General features: G+C 54.6%; 2 long non-coding RNA genes across 6 annotated transcripts; both read right to left on the bottom strand.

Moving 5' to 3' along the window:
- Positions 1–13,357: 13,357 nt before the first annotated feature.
- On the bottom strand, positions 13,358–14,893 carry LOC137442134 (uncharacterized). 2 transcript variants are annotated; one of them, XR_010987586.1, is made up of 5 exons: positions 14,750–14,893; positions 14,543–14,673; positions 14,177–14,418; positions 13,797–14,065; positions 13,358–13,516 (listed from the first exon to the last, which is right to left on the bottom strand). It is a non-coding gene; the product is annotated as an uncharacterized lncRNA (long non-coding RNA). The 2 variants fall into 2 exon arrangements; XR_010987585.1 differs by having other exon boundaries at positions 14,543–14,893.
- Positions 14,894–21,016: 6,123 nt separating this feature from the next.
- Positions 21,017–23,863, bottom strand: LOC137441645 (uncharacterized). Of its 4 annotated transcripts, XR_010987468.1 has the most exons (4): positions 23,549–23,863; positions 22,853–22,985; positions 22,583–22,750; positions 21,017–21,918 (listed from the first exon to the last, which is right to left on the bottom strand). It is a non-coding gene; the product is annotated as an uncharacterized lncRNA (long non-coding RNA). The 4 variants fall into 4 exon arrangements; XR_010987469.1 differs by lacking the exon at positions 22,853–22,985 and having other exon boundaries at positions 22,583–22,772; XR_010987470.1 differs by lacking the exon at positions 22,853–22,985 and having other exon boundaries at positions 22,583–22,768.
- Positions 23,864–24,534: the final 671 nt, after the last annotated feature.

The following is a 24,534-nucleotide window of genomic DNA, read 5'->3' as shown; positions in this document are numbered from 1 at the left end:
TACTTCCTTGCCTTGCTTTTGTTTCTTAGTTTATTAGTACTGGAAACCATATACGCATCCTACACCAAACCAAAATGAAGTGCAACAAGGACTAATGCTGCACATTCCGTGACTGGCCGTGCTCCCATTGACATCTTTCGCTTCGTCCATCTCTGGCCACGCTCCTCGCGAAGACGTGGAACCACAGATCGGGACTCCCGCTCGCTTCGTAGCTATTTTCTACGTCTCAGTCGTGCCCGCTCTCACTCGCACGCTCAAACATCAACAGGGTGTCAAACATAGCAGGAACCTCCCCTGCCTCCACACAAGCCATCCTACAATTCCTTACGTCCCTAAGGGACACAGGGTTTAGGACCAACACAGTCAGACTACAAGGTTCAGCAGCAACACAGTCCATTTACAGAGTTTACAGCGGCAACACTGCCACTTTACAGAGTTCAGCAGCAACACAGTTTGTTACCGCTGTGCATGTGAAGGAGCTCAGCCGGCTTCTGTTCAGAAGGCTTTCCATTCTAATAAAAGAAAGTAAAACAGACACTACAACACACGCAAAGGAAAAAGCACTCCTTGTGTATTACACAGACACACTGTAAGCTTACATAGTCCAGAACCCCGTGTAGCTCATTTCAAAGCCTCTTTTCAGGCACATGAATACCACACCTCTACACCTAATTAAACAACAGAGCTAGGGAGTTGGAGGAGAGGAGTCAGGGTGAGCTGGCCTCCTAGGGGTCTTAATCCCCTCCAAGAACATGCAGGCGTTTCAAACATTCCAGGATGATACGGAAGAGCCCCAGCGAGCAAACGTAGGCACTTACCTTAACTCAGCCCATAGAAACCAGCAAAAATCTGAGCAAAGAGCAGATCTCAGCAGAGGCAGGGACCCACACCGTTTCATTTCTGGCCAGCATTGCACCATTTGAGCATTTCATTTCAGGCCAGCATTGCACCATTTGATCATTTCATTTCTGGCCAGCATTGCACCATTTGATCATTTCATTTCACAGAGCCCCCACTCCGTTTCATTTCAGGCCAGCATTGCACCATTTCATCATTTCATTTCAGGCCAGCATTGCACCATTTGATCATTTCATTTCAGAGAACCCCCACTCCGTTTCATTTCTGGCCAGCATTGCACCATTTGATCATTTCATTTCACAGAGCCCCCATACCGTTTCATTTCTGGCCAGCATTGCACCATTTGAGCATTTCATTTCACAGAGCCCCCATTCTGTTTCATTTCAGGCCAGCATTGCACCATTTGATCATTTCATTTCACAGAGCCCCCATACTGTTTCATTTCTGGCCAGCATTGCACCATTTGATCATTTCATTTCAGAGAGCCCCCATACTGTTTCATTTCTGGCCAGCATTGCACCATTTGATCATTTCATTTCAGAGAGCCCCCACTCCGTTTCATTTCAGGCCAGCATTGCACCATTTCATCATTTCATTTCAGGCCAGCATTGCACCATTTGATCATTTCATTTCAGAGAACCCCCACTCCGTTTCATTTCTGGCCAGCATTGCACCATTTGATCATTTCATTTCACAGAGCCCCCATACCGTTTCATTTCTGGCCAGCATTGCACCATTTGAGCATTTCATTTCACAGAGCCCCCATTCTGTTTCATTTCAGGCCAGCATTGCACCATTTGATCATTTCATTTCACAGAGCCCCCATACTGTTTCATTTCTGGCCAGCATTGCACCATTTGATCATTTCATTTCAGAGAGCCCCCATACTGTTTCATTTCTGGCCAGCATTGCACCATTTGATCATTTCATTTCAGAGAGCCCCCATACTGTTTCATTTCTGGCCAGCATTGCACCATTTGATCATTTCATTTCAGAGAACCCCCACTCCGTTTCATTTCTGGCCAGCATTGCACCATTTGATCATTTCATTTCACAGAGCCCCCATACCGTTTCATTTCAGGCCAGCATTGCACCATTTGATCATTTCATTTCACAGAGCCCCCATACCGTTTCATTTCTGGCCAGCATTGCACCATTTGATCATTTCATTTCACAGAGCCCCCATTCTGTTTCATTTCAGGCCAGCATTGCACCATTTGATCATTTCATTTCACAGAGCCCCCATACTGTTTCATTTCTGGCCAGCATTGCACCATTTGATCATTTCATTTCAGAGAGCCCCCATACTGTTTCATTTCTGGCCAGCATTGCACCATTTGATCATTTCATTTCAGAGAGCCCCCATACTGTTTCATTTCTGGCCAGCATTGCACCATTTGATCATTTCATTTCACAGAGCCCCCATACTGTTTCATTTCTGGCCAGCATTGCACCATTTGATCATTTCATTTCAGAGAGCCCCCATACTGTTTCATTTCTGGCCAGCATTGCACCATTTGATCATTTCATTTCAGAGAGCCCCCATACTGTTTCATTTCTGGCCAGCATTGCACCATTTGATCATTTCATTTCAGAGAACCCCCACTCCGTTTCATTTCTGGCCAGCATTGCACCATTTGATCATTTCATTTCACAGAGCCCCCATACCGTTTCATTTCTGGCCAGCATTGCACCATTTGAGCATTTCATTTCAGAGAGCCCCCATACTGTTTCATTTCAGGCCAGCATTGCACCATTTCAGCATTTCATTTCAGAGAGCCCCCATACCGTTTCATTTCTGGCCAGCATTGCACCATTTGAGCATTTCACTTCAGGCCAGCATTGCACCATTTCATCATTTCATTTCAGGCCAGCATTGCACCATTTGATCATTTCATTTCAGAGAACCCCCACTCCGTTTCATTTCTGGCCAGCATTGCACCATTTGATCATTTCATTTCACAGAGCCCCCATACCGTTTCATTTCAGGCCAGCATTGCACCATTTGAGCATTTCATTTCACAGAGCCCCCATTCTGTTTCATTTCAGGCCAGCATTGCACCATTTGATCATTTCATTTCAGGCCAGCATTGCACCATTTGATCATTTCATTTCTGGCCAGCATTGCACCATTTGAGCATTTCATTTCACAGAGCCCCCATACTGTTTCATTTCTGGCCAGCATTGCACCATTTGAGCATTTCATTTCACAGAGCCCCCATACCGTTTCATTTCTGGCCAGCATTGCACCATTTGATCATTTCATTTCACAGAGCCCCCATACCGTTTCATTTCTGGCCAGCATTGCACCATTTGAGCATTTCATTTCACAGAGCCCCCATACTGTTTCATTTCTGGCCAGCATTGCACCATTTGATCATTTCATTTCAGAGAGCCCCCATACTGTTTCATTTCTGGCCAGCATTGCACCATTTGAGCATTTCACTTCAGGCCAGCATTGCACCATTTCATCATTTCATTTCAGGCCAGCATTGCACCATTTGATCATTTCATTTCAGAGAACCCCCACTCCGTTTCATTTCTGGCCAGCATTGCACCATTTGATCATTTCATTTCACAGAGCCCCCATACCGTTTCATTTCAGGCCAGCATTGCACCATTTGATCATTTCATTTCACAGAGCCCCCATTCTGTTTCATTTCAGGCCAGCATTGCACCATTTGATCATTTCATTTCAGAGAGCCCCCATACCGTTACATTTCTGGCCAGCATTGCACCATTTGATCATTTCATTTCACAGAGCCCCCATACTGTTTCATTTCTGGCCAGCATTGCACCATTTCAGCATTTCATTTCAGGCCAGCATTGCACCATTTGAGCATTTCACTTCAGGCCAGCATTGCACCATTTCATCATTTCATTTCAGGCCAGCATTGCACCATTTGATCATTTCATTTCAGAGAACCCCCACTCCGTTTCATTTCTGGCCAGCATTGCACCATTTGATCATTTCATTTCAGAGAACCCCCACTCCGTTTCATTTCTGGCCAGCATTGCACCATTTGATCATTTCATTTCACAGAGCCCCCATACCGTTTCATTTCAGGCCAGCATTGCACCATTTGATCATTTCATTTCACAGAGCCCCCATACTGTTTCATTTCTGGCCAGCATTGCACCATTTGATCATTTCATTTCACAGAGCCCCCATACTGTTTCATTTCTGGCCAGCATTGCACCATTTGATCATTTCATTTCTGGCCAGCATTGCACCATTTGATCATTTCATTTCAGAGAGCCCCCACTCCGTTTCATTTCAGGCCAGCATTGCACCATTTGATCATTTCATTTCAGAGAACCCCCACTCCGTTTCATTTCTGGCCAGCATTGCACCATTTGATCATTTCATTTCAGAGAGCCCCCATTCTGTTTCATTTCAGGCCAGCATTGCACCATTTCAGCATTTCATTTCAGAGAGCCCCCATACCGTTTCATTTCTGGCCAGCATTGCACCATTTGAGCATTTCATTTCAGGCCAGCATTGCACCATTTGATCATTTCATTTCAGGCCAGCATTGCACCATTTGATCATTTCATTTCAGAGAGCCCCCATACCGTTTCATTTCTGGCCAGCATTGCACCATTTGAGCATTTCACTTCAGGCCAGCATTGCACCATTTCAGCATTTCATTTCAGAGAGCCCCCATACCGTTTCATTTCTGGCCAGCATTGCACCATTTGAGCATTTCATTTCAGGCCAGCATTGCACCATTTGATCATTTCATTTCAGGCCAGCATTGCACCATTTGATCATTTCATTTCAGAGAGCCCCCATACCGTTTCATTTCTGGCCAGCATTGCACCATTTGAGCATTTCACTTCAGGCCAGCATTGCACCATTTCATCATTTCATTTCTGGCCAGCATTGCACCATTTGATCATTTCATTTCACAGAGCCCCCATACCGTTTCATTTCTGGCCAGCATTGCACCATTTGAGCATTTCATTTCACAGAGCCCCCATTCTGTTTCATTTCAGGCCAGCATTGCACCATTTCATCATTTCATTTCACAGAGCCCCCATACTGTTTCATTTCTGGCCAGCATTGCACCATTTGATCATTTCATTTCAGAGAGCCCCCATACCGTTACATTTCTGGCCAGCATTGCACCATTTCAGCATTTCATTTCAGGCCAGCATTGCACCATTTGATCATTTCATTTCAGAGAGCCCCCATACTGTTTCATTTCTGGCCAGCATTGCACCATTTCAGCATTTCATTTCAGGCCAGCATTGCACCATTTGATCATTTCATTTCAGAGAGCCCCCATTCTGTTTCATTTCAGGCCAGCATTGCACCATTTGATCATCTCATTTCAGGCCAGCATTGCACCATTTGAGCATTTCATTTCAGAGAGCCCCCATACCGTTTCATTTCTGGCCAGCATTGCACCATTTGAGCATTTCATTTCACAGAGCCCCCATACTGTTTCATTTCAGGCCAGCATTGCACCATTTCAGCATTTCATTTCAGAGAGCCCCCATACCGTTTCATTTCTGGCCAGCATTGCACCATTTGAGCATTTCATTTCACAGTGCCCCCATTCTGTTTCATTTCAGGCCAGCATTGCACCATTTGATCATTTCATTTCACAGAGCCCCCATACTGTTTCATTTCTGGCCAGCATTGCACCATTTGATCATTTCATTTCAGAGAGCCCCCATACCGTTACATTTCTGGCCAGCATTGCACCATTTGATCATTTCATTTCAGAGAGCCCCCATACTGTTTCATTTCAGGCCAGCATTGCACCATTTCAGCATTTCATTTCAGAGAGCCCCCATACCGTTACATTTCTGGCCAGCATTGCACCATTTGATCATTTCATTTCACAGAGCCCCAATACTGTTTCATTTCAGGCCAGCATTGCACCATTTCAGCATTTCATTTCAGAGAGCCCCCATACCGTTTCATTTCTGGCCAGCATTGCACCATTTGAGCATTTCATTTCAGGCCAGCATTGCACCATTTGATCATTTCATTTCAGGCCAGCATTGCACCATTTGATCATTTCATTTCAGAGAGCCCCCATACCGTTTCATTTCTGGCCAGCATTGCACCATTTGAGCATTTCACTTCAGGCCAGCATTGCACCATTTCATCATTTCATTTCAGGCCAGCATTGCACCATTTGATCATTTCATTTCAGAGAACCCCCACTCCGTTTCATTTCTGGCCAGCATTGCACCATTTGATCATTTCATTTCACAGAGCCCCCATACCGTTTCATTTCTGGCCAGCATTGCACCATTTGAGCATTTCATTTCACAGAGCCCCCATTCTGTTTCATTTCAGGCCAGCATTGCACCATTTCATCATTTCATTTCACAGAGCCCCCATACTGTTTCATTTCTGGCCAGCATTGCACCATTTGAGCATTTCATTTCAGGCCAGCATTGCACCATTTCATCATTTAATTTCAGGCCAGCATTGCACCATTTGATCATTTCATTTCAGAGAGCCCCCATTCTGTTTCATTTCAGGCCAGCATTGCACCATTTGATCATTTCATTTCAGGCCAGCATTGCACCATTTGATCATTTCATTTCAGAGAACCCCCACTCCGTTTCATTTCTGGCCAGCATTGCACCATTTGATCATTTCATTTCAGAGAGCCCCCATACCGTTTCATTTCTGGCCAGCATTGCACCATTTGAGCATTTCATTTCAGGCCAGCATTGCACCATTTGATCATTTCATTTCAGAGAGCCCCCATACCGTTACATTTCTGGCCAACATTGCACCATTTGATCATTTCATTTCACAGAGTCCCCAGTCCATTTCATTTCAGGCCAGCATTGCACCATTTGATCATTTCATTTCAGAGAGCCCCCATACCGTTACATTTCTGGCCAGCATTGCACCATTTGATCATTTCATTTCAGAGAGCCCCCATACCGTTACATTTCTGGCCAGCATTGCACCATTTGATCATTTCATTTCACAGAGTCCCCAGTCCATTTCATTTCTGGCCAGCATTGCACCATTTGATCATTTCATTTCAGAGAGCCCCCATACCGTTACATTTCTGGCCAGCATTGCACCATTTGATCATTTCATTTCACAGAGCCCCCATACTGTTTCATTTCTGGCCAGCATTGCACCATTTGATCATTTCATTTCACAGAGCCCCCAGTCCATTTCATTTCAGGCCAGCATTGCACCATTTGATCATTTCATTTCAGAGAGCCCCCATACCGTTACATTTCTGGCCAGCATTGCACCATTTGATCATTTCATTTCAGAGAGCCCCCATACCGTTACATTTCTGGCCAGCAATGCACCATTTGATCATTTCATTTCACAGAGTCCCCAGTCCATTTCATTTCAGGCCAGCATTGCACCATTTGATCATTTCATTTCAGAGAGCCCCCATACCGTTACATTTCTGGCCAGCATTGCACCATTTGACCATTTCATTTCAGAGAGCCCCCAGTCCATTTCATTTCAGGCCAGCATTGCACCATTTGATCATTTCATTTCAGAGAGCCCCCAGTCCATTTCATTTCAGGCCAGCATTGCACCATTTGATCATTTCATTTCAGAGAGCCCCCAGTCCATTTCAGTTCTGGCCAGCATTGCACCATTTCACCTCTTTTCATTTCAGAGAGCCCCCACACCGTTTCATTTCAGGCCAGCATTGCACCATTTGATCATTTCATTTCAGAGAGCCCCCATACCATTTCATTTCAGGCCAGCATTGCACCATTTGATCATTTCATTTCAGAGAGCCCCCATACCGTTTCATTTCAGGCCAGCATTGCACCATTTGATCATTTCATTTCAGAGAGCCCCCATACCATTTCAATTCTGGCCAGCATTGCACCATTTGATCATTTCATTTCAGAGAGCCCCCAGTCCATTTCATTTCAGGCCAGCATTGCACCATTTGACCATTTCATTTCAGAGAGCCCCCAGTCCATTTCATTTCAGGCCAGCATTGCACCATTTGATCATTTCATTTCAGAGAGCCCCCAGTCCATTTCATTTCAGGCCAGCATTGCACCATTTGATCATTTCATTTCAGAGAGCCCCCAGTCCATTTCAGTTCTGGCCAGCATTGCACCATTTCACCTCTTTTCATTTCAGAGAGCCCCCACACCGTTTCATTTCAGGCCAGCATTGCACCATTTGATCATTTCATTTCAGAGAGCCCCCATACCATTTCATTTCAGGCCAGCATTGCACCATTTGATCATTTCATTTCAGAGAGCCCCCATACCGTTTCATTTCAGGCCAGCATTGCACCATTTGATCATTTCATTTCAGAGAGCCCACACTCCATTTCATTTCAGGCCAGCATTGCACCATATGATCATTTCATTTCAGGGCAGCATTGCACCATTTGATCATTTCATTTCAGAGAGCCCCCAGTCCATTTCATTTCAGGCCAGCATTGCACCATTTGATCATTTCATTTCAGAGAGCCCCCACACCATTTCAATTCTGGCCAGCATTGCACCATTTGATCATTTCATTTCAGAGAGCCCCCAGTCCATTTCATTTCAGGCCAGCATTGCACCATTTCACCTGGTCTCATTTCAGAGAGCCCCCATACTGTTTCATTTCAGGCCAGCATTGCACCATTTGATCATTTCATTTCACAGAGCCCCCAGTCCATTTCATTTCTCGGCCAGCATTGCACCATTTGATCATTTCATTTCAGAGAGCCCCACTCCATTTCATTTCTGGCCAGCATTGCACCATTTGATCATTTCATTTCAGAGAGCCCCCACTCCGTTTCATTTCTGGCCAGCATTGCACCATTTGATCATTTCATTTCAGAGAGGCCCCACACCGTTTCATTTCAGGCCAGCATTGCACCATTTGATCATTTCATTTCAGAGAGCCCCCAGTCCATTTCATTTCAGGCCAGCATTGCACCATTTGATCATTTCATTTCAGAGAGCCCCCACACCGTTTCATTTCAGGCCAGCATTGCACCATTTGATCATTTCATTTCAGAGAGCCCCCATACCATTTCATTTCAGGCCAGCATTGCACCATTTGATCATTTCATTTCAGAGAGCCCCCACACCGTTTCATTTCAGGCCAGCATTGCACCATTTGATCATTTCATTTCAGAGAGCCCCCAGTCCATTTCAATTCTGGCCAGTATTGCACCATTTGATCATTTCATTTCAGAGAGCCCGCATACCGTTTCATTTCAGGCCAGCATTGCACCATTTGATCATTTCATTTCAGAGAGCCCCCAGTCCATTTCAATTCTGGCCAGCATTGCACCATTTGATCATTTCATTTCAGAGAGCCCCCATACCATTTCATTTCAGGCCAGCATTGCACCATTTGATCATTTCATTTCAGAGAGCCCCCAGTCCATTTCATTTCAGGCCAGCATTGCACCATTTGATCATTTCATTTCAGAGAGCCCACACTCCATTTCATTTCAGGCCAGCATTGCACCATTTGATCATTTCATTTCAGAGAGCCCCCAGTCCATTTCATTTCAGGGCAGCATTGCACCATTTGATCATTTCATTTCAGAGAGCCCCCAGTCCATTTCAATTCTGGCCAGCATTGCACCATTTGATCATTTCATTTCAGAGAGCCCCCATACCATTTCATTTCAGGCCAGCATTGCACCATTTGATCATTTCATTTCAGAGAGCCCACACTCCATTTCATTTCAGGCCAGCATTGCACCATTTGATCATTTCATTTCAGAGAGCCCCCATACCATTTCATTTCAGGCCAGCATTGCACCATTTGATCATTTCATTTCAGAGAGCCCCCAGTCCATTTCATTTCAGGGCAGCATTGCACCATTTGATCATTTCATTTCAGAGAGCCCCCAGTCCATTTCAATTCTGGCCAGCATTGCACCATTTGATCATTTCATTTCAGAGAGCCCCCATACCATTTCATTTCAGGCCAGCATTGCACCATTTGATCATTTCATTTCAGAGAGCCCCCACACCGTTTCATTTCAGGCCAGCATTGCACCATTTGATCATTTCATTTCAGAGAGCCCCCAGTCCATTTCATTTCAGGGCAGCATTGCACCATTTGATCATTTCATTTCAGAGAGCCCCCACACCGTTTCATTTCAGGCCAGCATTGCACCATTTGATCATTTCATTTCAGAGAGCCCCCAGTCCATTTAAATTCTGGCCAGCATTGCACCATTTGATCATTTCATTTCAGAGAGCCCCCAGTCCATTTCATTTCAGGCCAGCATTGCACCATTTGATCATTTCATTTCAGAGAACCCCCACTCCGTTTCGTTTCTGGCCAGCATTGCACCATTTGATCATTTCATTTCAGAGAGCCCCCATACCGTTTCATTTCAGGCCAGCATTGCACCATTTGATCATTTCATTTCAGAGAGGCCCCATACCGTTTCATTTCAGGCCAGCATTGCACCATTTGATCATTTCATTTTAGAGAGCCCCCACTCCGTTTCATTTCTGGCCAGCATTGCACCATTTCACCTGGTCTCATTTTAAAGAGCCCCCATACCGTTTCATTTCTGGCCAGCATTGCACCATTTCACCTGGTCTCATTTCAGAGAGCCCCTACACCGTTTCATTTCAGGCCAGCATTGCACCATTTCACCTGGTCTCATTTCAGAGAGCCCCCACACCATTTCAATTCTGGCCAGCATTGCACCATTTGATCATTTCATTTCAGAGAGCCCCCAGTCCATTTCATTTCAGGCCAGCATTGCACCATTTCACCTGGTCTCATTTCAGAGAGCCCCCATACTGTTTCATTTCAGGCCAGCATTGCACCATTTGATCATTTCATTTCACAGAGCCCCCAGTCCATTTCATTTCTCGGCCAGCATTGCACCATTTGATCATTTCATTTCAGAGAGCCCCACTCCATTTCATTTCTGGCCAGCATCGCACCATTTGATCATTTCATTTCAGAGAGCCCCCACTCCGTTTCATTTCTGGCCAGCATTGCACCATTTGATCATTTCATTTCAGAGAGCCCCCATACCATTTCATTTCAGGCCAGCATCGCACCATTTGATCATTTCATTTCAGAGAGCCCCCATACCGTTTCATTTCAGGCCAGCATTGCACCATTTGATCATTTCATTTCAGAGAGCCCCCACTCCGTTTCATTTCTGGCCAGCATTACACCATTTCACCTGGTCTCATTTCAGAGAGCCCCCAGTCTATTTCATTTCAGGCCAGCATTGCACCATTTGATCATTTCATTTCAGAGAGCCCCACTCCGTTTCATTTCAGGCCAGCATTGCACCATTTCACCTGGTCTCATTTCAGAGAGCCCCCATACCGTTTCATTTCAGGCCAGCATTGCACCATTTGATCATTTCATTTCAGAGAGCCCCCACTCTGTTTCATTTCAGGCCAGCATTGCACCATTTCACCTGGTCTCATTTCAGAGAGCCCCCACACCGTTTCATTTCAGGCCAGCATTGCACCATTTGATCATTTCATTTCAGAGAGCCCCCATACCGTTTCATTTCAGGCCAGCATTGCACCATTTGATCATTTCATTTCAGAGAGGCCCCACACCGTTTCATTTCAGGCCAGCATTGCACCATTTGATCATTTCATTTTAGAGAGCCCCCATACCGTTTCATTTCAGGCCAGCATTGCACCATTTGATCATTTCATTTCAGAGAGCCCCACTCCGTTTCATTTCTGGCCAGCATTGCACCATTTCACCTGGTCTCATTTCAGAGAGCCCCCATACCGTTTCATTTCAGGCCAGCATTGCACCATTTGATCATTTCATTTCAGAGAGCCCCCAGTCCATTTCATTTCTGGCCAGCATTGCACCATTTCACCTGGTCTCATTTCAGAGAGCCCCTACACCGTTTCATTTCAGGCCAGCATTGCACCATTTCACCTGGTCTCATTTCAGAGAGCCCCCACACCATTTCAATTCTGGCCAGCATTGCACCATTTGATCATTTCATTTAAGAGAGCCCCCAGTCCATTTCATTTCAGGCCAGCATTGCACCATTTCACCTGGTCTCATTTCAGAGAGCCCCCATACTGTTTCATTTCAGGCCAGCATTGCACCATTTCACCTGGTCTCATTTCAGAGAGCCCCACACCAGTTCATTTCAGGCCAGCATTGCACCATTTCACCTGGTCTCATTTCAGAGAGCCCCCACATCGTTTCATTTCAGGCCAGCATTGCACCATTTCACCTCTTGTCATTTCAGAGGGCCCCCACACCACTTCATTTCAGGCCAGCATTGCACCATTTCACCTGGTCTGATTTCAGAGAGCCCCACACCATTTCATTTCAGGCCAGCATTGCAACGTTTCGTCTTTTCGTTTCAGAGAGCCCCGCGTCGTTTCGTCAACAGAAAATCCTGCTAAAAATACCTGCTTTTTCTGTGGATAGTCAAGAGTATTACCAATTGCTACATAAGAAGCTTTGCAATTGCCCCCGTTGGATCTGTCCTGTTAAATACCAAGGCTTCCGTAATGTAAAAACGAATTCCAAATACGGTAACGCACGGCTTGAAAACATCTATGAAATGTCTAACGATTGCTCAGGAACGGGGGGTCTTCCTTTGTGCCGCGAGGGTCGTCGCTTTGCTTTGGGCTTTTTTACGTCATTTGGGATTTTTTGGCTCCTTAGTTTACATGCCGATAGGAACCGTTTTCCCCCCTCGCCCGCCGATTGCGCAACACATACCCTACGACTGAAAACCGACTGAAAAAATAAAACAACTGTTTACATCGACAGGAAAGAATGGGATCGATTGCTAAGTAGATACTTCGCAGCCGCCGAGCCGCCGAGCCGAGCCGCGCCGAGCCGAGCCGCGCCGCGCCGCCGAGCCGAGCCGCGCCGCGCCGAGCCGCCGAGCCGAGCCGCGCCGAGCCGAGCCGCCGAGCCGAGCCGCGCCGAGCCGAGCCGCGCCGAGCCGAGCCGCGCCGAGCCGCCGCGCCGAGCCGCGCCGAGCCGAGCCGCGCCGAGCCGCGCCGAGCTCCGCCGCGCCGAGCCGCCGAGCCGAGCCGCGCCGAGCCGAGCCGCGCCGAGCCGAGCCGCGCCGCGCCGAGCCGCGCCGAGCCGCGCCGAGCCGCCGAGCCGCCGCGCCGCGCCGAGCCGCCGAGCCGCGCCCCGCCGAGCCGAGCCCCGCCGAGCCGAGCCGCGCCGCGCCGCGCCGAGCCGAGCCGCCGAGCCGCGCCGAGCCGCCGAGCCGAGCCGCCGAGCCGCGCCGCGCCGAGCCGAGCCGCGCCGAGCCGCGCCGAGCCGAGCCGCCGAGCCGAGCCGCCCTTTTAGGGGAAGAAAACCCTCTCGTTTGCCTGAGAGCGCCGAGGCGACTCGCCCCGAGACTATAAATCCAACTACAATCCTCTCCTCTCTATAGAGATATTCAGGAATGGTATTCATTGCGACGGTAAAGAGGCTCTGAAGTTACCCCCCCACACACCGGATCTCCTCTCTGAGATGCAAGTGATGCCGGAACGGAAAAGCGATTTGCGCGTAGAGAAAAGCCAATTTTGGCAACGTACCTACCAAAGGGGAATCGATTGAAAGCGGCGGACTTACGCTGAGCGGTCGGGGGGGCGTCTCTTGCCGCCGCGCGTGGGAAGCGCCCCGCCGGCCTCCGCTCGGCAGGTTTTCCGTTCCGAGAAAAACCAACCCGACGCCGAAACCGGTGAGTGTTCAAAAACCCTACAACGCAAAGGAAAATCCGTGAGCTGTTGTGTACTAGAGATACGCACTGTAAGTTTACGTCTTTCAGAACCCCATGCAGCGCATTTCAAAGCCTCTTTGCAGACAAATTAATACCAGACTGCTGCGCCTAGTTAAACAGCAGAGCTATGAAGTTGCAAGAGAGGGGTGTCAGGGTTAGCTGGCCTCTTATGGATTTTAATCCCCTCCGAGAACGTGCAAGCGTTTCAAACGAGCTGCTACGTAAGAACCCCCGAGAGCGGCAGAGGCTGGCGCTTACCTGGAAGGGAGCCCGAGGAAACCGGGAAGAATCTGAGCGAGGAGCTGAGCCCCGCCAAGCCCCCAACGTGCCGGTTCCTTCCGCCTCGCCTCGGGGAGCCCCGCGCCGGTTCCGTCCGGTTCCGTTCGCCTCGGTTCGCCTCTCCTCGTCTCGGGGGGCCCCGCGGGTGAGCTGCCGCGGGGAGTTTGAGTCGCCGCCGGCTGAGGCGAGGAAAAATCTTTTCCTTCGCTGAAAGCGCTATGCCGACTCACCCTAAAACTGAAACTTTCCTGTTTACATGGATAGTAAAGAAGAGGGTCAATTGCTATATGAAAACCTTTGCAGTCTCCCCCATTGGAATGCTTAGTGGAACCCCCTGGTTCCACCCCGAGGGCTCTTACCTGTGGCAGCGATTTGCCTTTCTCCCTTGTGGGACGCCCCCTTAGGGCTTACACGTTACCCCTTTCCCTTGCCAGCAGTCCTTTTCCTGCCTGAAGGCTCTTGTCTCTTCCTGGGGTGATCTGACTGAGTTAAAAGAGCTCTGCCTGAGAAGCCTCTAAAGGGGCGCCCGGAGAGGTCCTGCGCCTCGGCGGGCCCCGCGGCCCGACGGAGAGGGGTCCCGCCGCGGTCCTCGGAAACCGATCTGGGGGAAAAGACGAACGCCACGGCTCGGGTAACTGCCGGAGTTCTATAGGGCTCGCTACAGCCCTGGACGGCTGTGGGATCTCTCCTAAAGGTCTTGGAGCCGAGCGGTTTCACAAACTCACCTTACTTCTGTGAAAGAGGAGGTTGGACTATTTCCCAGAAGTCTGCTGCACGTTTTCCTGGTTTCTGCAGATAGTTTTCCTCCTTTTCTTACCAGCGACTTATGTGAAGTCTTAGGGCTTTTAATCCCCTCCTAGAACATTCAGGCGTATCGAACCTTCAGAGCACCTACACGGGAACCGCGGACAGCGACAGAGGCTGGCACTAACCTGGTGCGGAGCTCAGCCGGACGAAGGGAACCCACGGAAGCTAAAGGAAGACGAGCTGAGAGCAGACCTCGGCGGAGCCGGCTGGCGCCCGGGGGAGCCGAGCCCCGGCGCGCCTGGTGAGAGGCAGCCCGGCTGGGCGGAGCCGCCGTCTGTTCGGAGGAAGGAAATCCTCCGGCTTCACAGAGAGCCGAGCCGACTCGCCCTAAGACTGCCAATCTCTCCTGTTCATATAGGTAGTCAGGACTGGCACTAAGTGCCAGGTAACAAGGCTCTGAACTCACCCCCGCTGCGTCTCTTCCGTTACACGCAAAGGCTGCTAGCAGGTAGAAGCCGATTGCAAGCAGAGCAAAGCAGTTTGAAAACAGAACTACGAAATGGGTCTCAAGGAATTAAAGAGGGGGAACCCTCCTCAGTGTGTGTTGGGGGGGGGGGATCCTTTGTTTCTTTTGCCTTTATTCTTTGTCCTGAGGTTTCTTTGGGTTTTGGTCTCTTTAATTTGAATGGAAGTAACCTCTGAGGAGAGCCCAGCGAAGCCTCCCCCCACACACAGGGGTGAGAATCCCCTACCTGGTCAGTGCTGCCCCCGCTCTTAAGGGGCCTGCTAGCATCTAAGGTGGATCTGGGGGTATCAAAGGGGAATTCGGGCACACAGAGAGGTATATGGGGAGGCTCTGGAGGGGCTCCAAAAGGACCTTTCAGTTGGATCCAACTGAGGCCACCGCCACCAAGCCACGCCCCCCAAACTGAGGCCGCCGCCAAGCCAGCCCCCCCACCCACCCAAACACATAGGCCGCCGGCGAGACAAGCAACCCCCCCACCCCCCCCCCCCAGCAACAGAAGCTGCTGCCAAGCCAGCCAAACCCCCACACCAGCAACAGAAGCTGCCGCCACCAAGCCGGCCACCCCCCAACCTCCCCCAAACCACAGAGGGCGCCACCACCAAGCCAGCCACCCCCAACCCCCACCCAATAACAGAGGCCGCCGCCAAACCAGCCACGCATCCCACCCACCCCAGTCACAACAGAGGCCGCCGCCACCAAGCCAGTCCCCCCCCCCTCCCAACACAGGCCACCGCCGCCAAGCCAGCCCCCCCCCAACCACAGAGGCCACCGCCGCCAAGCCAGCCCCCCCCCAACCACAGAGGCCACCGCCGCCAAGCCAAGCCAGCCCCCCCCCACGGCCCACCCAGTAACAGAGGCCGCTGCCAAAAAGCCAGCCACCCCACACACACCCAAAAACATGGGCTGCTGCCAAATCAGCCACCACCCCTATCCCCCACCCAACAACAGAGGCCGCTGCCAAGGCAGCCACGCATCCCACTCCCCGCCCAACAGAGGCCGCTGCTGCCAAGCCAGCCAAACCCCCAACCAACAAAAAATGCTGCTGCCGCCAGGCAGCCAGCCCACCACCCCATAACAGAGGCCGCTGCTGCCAAGCCAGCCACCCCCCCACCCACCCAACGCCAACAGAGGCCGCCGCCAAAAAGCCAGCCACCACCCCCAACCACATAGGCCGCCGCCGCCAAGACAGCCACCCCCCCACTCCCCCACCCAATAACAGAGGCTGCCGCCAAACCAGCCACGCATCCCACCCCTCCCACCCAATAACAGAGGCCACCACCGCCAAGCCAGCCACCCCCCCACTCCACCACCCAATAACAGGGGCCGCCGCCAAGCCAAGCCAGCCCCCACCCCACGGCCCACCCAGTAACAGAGGCCACTGCCAAAAAGCCAGCCACCCCCCTACCCACCCACAACCAACAGAGGCCACCGCCAAAAAGCCAGCCACCCCCCCAACCAACCACAGAGGCTGCTGCCACCAAGCCAGCCAACCCCCCCCCCACCCCAGCAACAGAAGCTGCCGCTGCCGCACCAGCCACCCCTCAACCCTCCCAAACCACAGAGGGCACCGCCACCCACGCCAGCCACCCCCCCAACCCCCACCCAATAACAGATGCTGACACCAAACCAGCCACGCATCCCACCCACCCCAGTCACAACAGAGGCCGCCGCCGCGCCAGCCACAGCCCCCCCACCCAGCCACATAGGCCGCCGCCAAGACAAGCAACGACCCCATACCCCCCAGCAACAGAAGCTGCCGCCAAGCCAGCGACGCATCCCACCCCAGCAACAGAAGCTGCTGCCACCAAGCCGGCCATCCCCTAACCCCCCCAAAAAACAGAGGCCGCTGCCACCAAGCCAGCAAATTGCCCCACACCCCCCAGCAACAGAAGCTGCCGCCGCCAAGCCGGCCATCCACTAACCCCCCCAAAAACCAGAGGGCGCCACCACCACGCCAGCCACCCCCCCAACCCCCACCCAATAACAGAGGCCGCCGCCAAACCAGCCACGCATCCCACCCACCCCAGTCACAGAGGCCGCCGCCACCAAGCCAGTCCCCCCACACCCAACACAGGCCACCACCGCCAAGCCAGCCCCCCCCCCCCCAACCACAGAGGGCACAGCCACCAAGCCAAGCCAGCACCCCCCCACGGCCCACCCAGTAACAGAGGCCGCCGCCAAAAAGCCAGCCACCCCACACACACCCAAAAACATGGGCTGCCACCAAACCAGCCAACACCCCTACCCCGTACCCAACAACAGAGGCCGCTGCCAAGGCAGCCACGCATCCCACCCCCCCGCCCAACAGAGGCCGCGGCTGCCAAGCCAGCCAAACCCCCAACCAACAACAGACGCTGCCGCCGCCAAGGCAGCCGGCCCACCACTCCATAACAGAGGCCGTCGCTGCAAAGCCACCCACCCCCCCACCCACCCAACACCAACAGAGGCTGCCGCCAAAAAGCCAGCCACCCCCCCCAACCACAGAGGACGCTGCCGCCAAGCCAGCAAATCCCCTCATGCCCCCCAGCAACAGAAGCTGCCGCCAAGCCAGCCAACCCCCCCACCCCAGCAACAGAAGCGGATGCTGCCAAGCCAGGCAGCCCCCAAGCCCCCCAAAACACAGAGGCCGCCGCCACCAAGTCAGCCACAGCCCCCCCACCCAACCACATAGGCCGCCGCCGCCAAGACAGACACCCCCCCACTCCTCCACACCCCCACCCAATAACAGGGGCCGCCGCCAAGCCAAGCCAGCCCCCCCCCACGGCCCACCCAGTAACAGAGGCCACTGCCAAAAAGCCAGCCACCCCCCTACCCACCCACAACCAACAGAGGCCGCCGCCAAAAAGCCAGCCACCCCCCCAACCAACCACATAGGCCGCTGCCACCAAGCCAGCCAACCCCCACACCACCCCAGCAACAGAAGCTGCCGCTGCTGCACCAGCCACCCCTCAACCCCCCCAAACCACAGAGGGCGCTGCCACCACGCCAGCCACCCCCCCAACCCCCACCCAATAACAGAGGCCGCCACCAAACCAGCCACGCATCCCACCCACCCCAGTCACAGCAGAGGCCGCCGCCACCAAGCCAGACACAGCCCCCCCACCCAGCCACACAGGCCGCCGCCAAGACAAGCAACCACCCCATGCCCCCCAGCAACAGAAGCTGCCGTCGCCAAGCTGGCCACCCCCCACCCCCCCCAAAAAACAGAGGCCACTGACAAGCCAGCCACGCATCCCACCCACCCCAGTCACAACAGAGGCCGCTGCTGCCAAGCCAGCCACCCCCCAGCTCCGCAACAGAAGCTGCCGCCACCAAGCCGGCCATCCCCTAACCCCCCCAAAAAACAGAGGCCGCTGCCACCAAGCCAGCAAATTGCCCCACACCCCCCCCAGGAACAGAAGCTGCCGCCGCCAAGCCGGCCACCCACTAACCCCCCCAAAAAACAGAGGGCGCTGCCACCAAGCCTGCCCCCCAAACTCCCACCCAATAACAATGGCCGCCGCCAAACCAGCCACACATCCCACCCACCCACCCACCCCAGTCACAACAGAGGCCACCGCCACCAAGCCAAGCCAGCACCCCCCCACGGCCCACCCAGTAACAGAGGCAACCGCCAAAAAGCCAGCCACCCCACACACACCCAAACACATGGGCTGCCACCAAACCAGCCAACACCCCTACCCCCCACCCAACAACAGAGGCCGCTGCCAAGGCAGCCACGCATCCCACCCCCCACCCAACAGAGGCCGCCGCTGCCAAGCCAGCCAAACCCCCAACCAACAACAGACGCTGCCGCCGCCAAGGCAGCCTGCCCACCACCCCATAACAGAGGCCGTCGCTGCCAAGCCAGCCACCCCCCCACCCACCCAACGCCAACAGAGGCCGCCGCCAAAAAGCCAGCCACCCCCCCAACCACAGAGGACGCTGCCGCCAAGCCAGCAAATCCCCTCATGCCCCCCAGCAACAGAAGCTGCCGCCGCCGCGCCAGCCACCCCCCAACCCCCCCAAACCACAGAGGGCGCCGCCACCATGCCAGCCACCCCCCCCAACCCCCACCCAATAACAGAGGCCGCCGCCAAACCAGCCACGCATCCCACCCACCCCAGTCACAACAGAGGCCGCTGCCACCAAGCCAGTCCCCCCCCCTCCCAACACAGGCCACCGCCGCCAAGCCAGCCCCCCCCCCAACCACAAAGGCCACAGCCACCAAGCCAAGCCAGCCCCCCCCCACAGCCCACCCAGTAACAGAGGCCGCCGCCAAAAAGCCAGCCACCCCACACACACCCAAACACATGGGCTGCCACCAAACCAGCCAACACTCCTACCCCCCACCCAACAACAGAGGCCGCTGCCAAGGCAGCCACGCATCCCACCCCCCCGCCCAACAGAGGCTGCCGCTGCCAAGCCAGCCAAACCCCCAACCAACAAGACACTGCCGCCGCCAAGGCAGCCTGCCCACCACCCCATAACAGAGGCCGTTGCTGCAAAGCCAGCCACCCCCCCCACCCACCCAACGCCAACAGAGGCCGCCGCCAAAAAGCCAGCCACCCCCCCAACCACAGAGGACGCTGCCGCCAAGCCAGCAAATCCCCTCATGCCCCCCAGCAACAGAAGCTGCCGCCGCCGCGCCAGCCACCCCTCAACCCCCCCAAACTACAGAGGCCGCCACCAAGCCAGCCACAGCCCCCCCACCTAGCCACATAGGCCGCCGCCAAGACAAGCAACCACCCCATGCCCCCCAGCAACAGAAGCTGCCGCCAAGCCAGCGACGCATCCCACCCCAGCAACAGAAGCTGCCTTCGCCAAGCTGGCCACCCCCCACACCCCCCAAAACACAGAGGCGGCTGACAAGCCAGCCACGCATCCCACCCACCCCAGTCACAACAGAGGCCGCCGCTGCCAAGCCAGCCACCCCCCAGCCCTGCAACAGAAGCTGCCGCCACCAAGCCGGCCACCCCCTAACCCCCCCAAAAACCAGAGGGCGCTGCCACCAAGCCTACCCCCACCCAATAACAGAGGCCACCGCCAAAAAGCCAGCCACACCCCCACACCCAAAAACATGGGCTGCCGCCAAACCAGCCACCACCCCTACCCCACACACACAACAGAGGCCGCTGCCGAGGCAGCCACACATCCCACCCCCCACCCAACAGAGGCTGCCACTGCCATGCCAGCCAACCCCCCAACCAACAACAGACACTGCCACCACCAAGCCAGCCACCCCCCCACCCAACCAACACCAACAGAGACCACCGCCAAAAAGCCAGCCACCCTCCCCAACCAACCACATAAGCCGCTGCCGCCAAGCCAGTCAACCCCCCCACCCCAGCAAGAGAAGCTGCCGCCCCCAAGCCAGGCGCCCCCAAAGCCGCCAAAAAAACAGAGGCCGCCGCCGCACCAGCGAATCCCCCCATACCCCCCAGCAACAGAAGCTGCTGCAGCCAGCCACCCCCCAACCCCCCCAAAAAATGGAGGGTGACGCCGCCAAGCCAGCGACCCCCCCCATCCCCACCCAATAACAGAGGCCACCGCCAAACCAGCCACGCATCCCACCCCCCCAACCAATAACAGAGGCCACTGCCAGGCCAAGCCCCCCCCCCCACGCCCCACCCAATAACAGAAGCTGCCGCCAAAAAGCCAGCCACCCCCCCCACACACACCCAAAAACATGGGCTGCCACCAAACCAGCCAACACCCCCCACCCAACAACAAAGGCTGTGGCCAAGCCAGCCACGCATCCCGCCCCCCACCCAACAGAAGCCGCCGCTGCCAAGCCGGCCAACCCCCCAACCAACAACAGACACTGCTGCCGCCGCCAAGCCAGCCAACCCCCCCGCCCAATAACAAGGCCGCCGCTGCCAAGCTGGCCAACCCCCCACACACACCAGAGGCTGCCAGCAAGCCAGCCCCCACTCCCCCCCCCCAACTAACCCTAACCATCCAACTGAAGTGCCCCCAGGTGACCCTCCATTGGCTCCCACATGTCCCTGAATTCCTCTTTGATACCCCCCACACCCACCATAGATGCCCACAAACCCCCTGAAGTGGGGGGGGATGCTGACCGGTCGGGGGGGGCATCTCCTCCGGGTGCGTGGGGAGCGACTCAGCTGGCCTCTCTTCAGAGGCCTTTCCATTCAAATTAAACAACTGAATATAAAACCAGTGGGGTCTCCTTTGTGTGTGTTGTGCGGTTTTAATTTGCCGCTCAGGGCCATTGGAAACCTTTTGGCGTACACGTTACTACTGCTCTGCAACCTCTGGAGGAACAGCATGGCTTTTCCTCCGCTACAATACCTCACGCTAATACTTACGTTTTGTCATGGGTTTCCGTCCCCTCCGGGAACATTCGGGCAAGCAGTCCGCCGGCAGCGTTTGGGAGAGGCTGCCCCCGCCCCTCACTCGCCCGCTCCTCGGCTGTGTCGTCGCTGCAGCGATTTGACCCTTACCTGGGAGCTCAGAGCTTGGATGGTGTCGAGGCTGAGAATCTCTCTCCTGCTCCCCCCCTCCTCCCTCCCAACAGAGGGGGGAAAAAAAAAAGGAAAGGACCAAATCCAGCAAGAAATAATTTGGAGTCAGCTGGGAAGCAGAGAGTTTAGTAGAACACTCGCAAGCCCTCCACCCTGTCTTCAGAATGGGCGTTCACCCGCCACAAGCCACCCCTCCATTCCCCTCCCGCTCCCCTGTCACAGCCCTGTCATCCACTCTTGGCACGTGGTATTCGACTCCTCGAGGCAAGTCCCTGGTTATCCCGGCTCGTTCTCTCTCAGGGCAGTCTCTCTGGTGCTGGAACTGGGCAGGGATGTGGAGAAGAATCAGGAATCAGTCTGACTTTGAAAGGAAAAGAGGAAAAAAAAAAAATCAGAAACAGTCCATTGCTGCAGGGACAGCAGGAACAAGTACAGGTGGGATGACCCAGGAGCTCTGTGGGTTGCTGTGCAGTGCGTATGTTGAGTCCTGGACGCCAGGCTGGTGTTAAGCCAGGAGGGAAAGAGGTTAGACCGACTTCTAACTATTCGCACAGTGACTATAATGCATTGATGTGTGGTGCCCCCTCTGAGTTCATCCTCTCTCAGCCGGAGTCACATTCTGCTGTGGGATACGCTGAATGTCCCCAGTTTCCAACATGCTCCGCTAGGTGTGACCAGGCCTCTTGGCAGCAGCCGCCCCTGGGGTTGGTTTGCCCGGCGCTGGCAAGCCCTCCGCCCTGTTTTTGCAATGGTCTGTAACCCCCCCACAATCGCCCACCCCCACGTGGCATCGCGGTAGGAAAGACAGAGACAGCTGAGGGGCTGCCCTGCTTCTGATAGCCCCGACCCACGGACGCCCTTCTTGGTAGGGTTTGCGCCTTCGGGACGCAGCTGAGTTTTTGCTGCGCCTCTCTGTGAGAGCTGTTGCGTGGCTCTGCGTCTCCGAGCGTGTTCCCTGTTCCCCAGGATTTACTACGCCCCCATTGCCTTGCAGTCGGTGCATTTCTCCCTGGCCATCAACCAACCTCTAATGCCTGTTGCTCTCTAATTAAATCTTTCGATGGTTTCAGCTTTCTGAGCCTGTGTTGGTACGACTCCTGCTCAGGGCACCGCGAGAGAGACAAACCCTCCTTCTGTCCTGTGGTTCCGGGAAGGGTCCTGGCACTCGCAGGCAGGCACCAACGGGGTAGCGACTGTGAAGTGACATCAGCCTTGCTTGGTCGACCAAGTAGAAAGCAAAGAGTCAAACGGTAAGGAGTGGAGCAAAAAGCAAAGCTTAGCTCTCAGTTACTCACGTTGTAAAGCTGTGAGTAGGTTTCCCTGCACCCTAGAAAAACACTGCACAGGCATCTCATTTTTCTCTGGCATTCATTTAACTCGCAGAGCTGTGGGGGAGTTACTGGGAGACTTGGAAAGGCAGTGAGAACACTAGGAAGGGAATTTGGAGTTACGGGGAGGAACACAAAGACGACAGGTGCCACGCTAGAAGAGCACTTGCTGTTACCGGGAGAAGACCCCTCCTGACTCTTCCTGACTGCTGCTCGCCCCGGCCCTCCCGCTCGCTCGCTCGCCCCGGCCCGCCCGCCCGCTCGCTCGCTCGCCCCGGCCCGCCCGCCCGCTCGCCCGCCCGCCCCGGCCCGCTCGCCCGCTCGCCCCGGCCCGCCTGCCCGCTCGCCCCGGCCCGCCCGCTCGCCCCGGCCCGCCCGCCCCGGCCCGCCCGCTCGCCCCGGCCCGCCCGCCCGCCCGCCCGCTCGCCCCGGCCCGCCCGCCCGCCCGCCCGCTCGCCCCGGCCGGCCCGCCCGCCTCGGCCCGCCCGGCCGGCCCGCTCGCCCCGGCCCCAGCCCCGGCCGGTAGTGCGCGAGTCCCCTGCCCCGTCGCGGCTCCCAAACGGTCCCGGCTCGGCTCCGGGAACCCCCCTGCAAGCAAAGCCAGAGTGCGGTCCTGCAGCTGCCAGAGGAAAGCCCCGGAGAACTGTGGAGGCAGGCACTCACCTAGCACGGAGCGAGCAGGAACCCGATAGCCCCGGCGGGCCAGTGAGCGCCGTTTTAAAGCCGCCAGCCCCGAGCGCGCGAACAACCCTCGCTGCGACGCATGCGCTGAACCCATGGCAACGATCGCGACGCTATCGCCCTGGCGGGACTGGAGCCTCGCTGCGGCGCAGGAGTTGTACCCATGTCAGCGATCGAGTCAGGCTCTCTCTCCCTTTTCCCTTCTCCCCCTAACAACTTTCCAGCATTTCAAGCGTTCAGCGCGGTTCGCTGCAGCGCTGAGCGCCCTCGGGGCGGCACGCGCCGCGGCACGGCGGCGGTGCCGCCCGTGACGCACGCGGGGGCGGCCCTGAGCACTGCCCTGGGCGTGGGCAGCAGCTCGGCCCGGCCCCGTTCGGGATGTTTTGGCATTTAAATCGAAACCCTACACCGCGCGCAGGTAAAAGCCTCTGTTTATGATGGGTACGGCCGCAGGCTGTGCTTATAGCTCAAGCCCCTGTGTGACTTCATTACGATTCTCACAGCCTTTAAAACAGAGAGGGGAGACGGGGGGTCGTTTCCAAAGTTTTGTGACACAGCAGTCGCTCCAACTCCTCCCTCTCCAGCTGGAGAGGGTCTGCTCCGCATCGCCTCTCATGGCACTGACGCTGTGAAATGTTCTGTGGTCCCCTCCGAGACTTGTCAGCGGTTTAGGGGGGTGCCCCCAGCCCTCACCTGCTCCTCTGCTGCAGCATCCCCCTGCCCCATGTCCGCCCAGAATCCCCCCGCTCCCTTTGATTCTCCCCCCAAAAGGCAGAATGTGAAGCAAACTGCCCGGCCAGCAGCTCGGTCCTTTCCTAGTCAGTTGTGTACACATCCCCTCTCCCCCCGAAGGGGAGCTCTGCTGCAGCAATGAAGGGGGGCAGGGAAGGGTCCCCCACAAACAGCTGCAGCTACTCCAGCCCCCGTGCTGCCGGCTGGTGGCTGCCCCACAGTGGGGAATGTGCCAG

Source organism: Melanerpes formicivorus, unplaced genomic scaffold (genome assembly GCF_026170545.1).
Source record: "Melanerpes formicivorus ecotype bairdi unplaced genomic scaffold, bMelFor1.0.p_v2 SCAF_6, whole genome shotgun sequence".
Lineage (NCBI taxonomy): Eukaryota > Metazoa > Chordata > Aves > Piciformes > Picidae > Melanerpes > Melanerpes formicivorus.
Note: the sequence above shows the minus strand (reverse complement) of the source record. Positions and strands in the feature narration are given on the sequence as shown.